We start from the raw sequence: 774 nt of genomic DNA on the forward strand, positions 1-774 counted from the left end.
AGGGAGGAGTGGGGCAGGAGCAGGGGTAGGTGCTTCCCAGCCAAAGTGTGGTGGGTGCGGGATGGAGCTGCGGCTAGCTTGGGGGGGCACAGGGAGTGGGGGGTGGCTCCCACTGCTGCGTGCCCCCCCGGAGGGAACAGTGAGGGAGGGACATGTGCTCCTGGATCTGCTGGCTGGAGCTGGGGCTGTGCCTGGCTTTTCTCAGGTGGAGCTGGGCTCGGGGAGGACGGCAGCGGCACTGGGAGGGGACTACAGGGGGGGTTGCAGCCACCCTAAATTTCACTGTAGCCCCCCCTGTAGCTCCCTCTGCCTGCCTGGCACAACCCCGTCTCTTCCTGGCGTGTGGGTGGAGGCAGGGGTTCAGCCGGGGCTGTGTGCAGGTGGGCAGCAACAGTGCTGGGAGGGAGCTACAGGAGGCTAAGGCAAAATTTGGGGTGAATGCAGCCCCCCCATAGCCCTCTTCCAGCACTGTCGCTGCCCACCCTGAGCCCAGCCCCTGCCAAGAAAAACCAGGCACGGCCCCAGCTCCAGCCCACATCTGCATCCCACCTGCCCCTCCCCACCCCACACAGATCTGGGTGGCACCCCCCATGCCCTCCCAGGCTGTGCACAATGGTGGGAGCACCCCACCTCCTCCCAATGCCCCCCCCGGATGAGCCATGGCTCTGTCCCATGCCCCACCTTGCCCCGGCTGGGCAACATCTGCCCCTGTCTTGCCCCACTCCCTCCCTCACTATGGGGGCGTGTTGATCTGCCCCATGCCCCTCCCCTTCC

This window comes from Gavialis gangeticus, unplaced genomic scaffold (assembly GCF_001723915.1).
Source record: "Gavialis gangeticus isolate Ggan-Ray unplaced genomic scaffold, GavGan_comp1, whole genome shotgun sequence".
NCBI lineage: Eukaryota > Metazoa > Chordata > Crocodylia > Gavialidae > Gavialis > Gavialis gangeticus.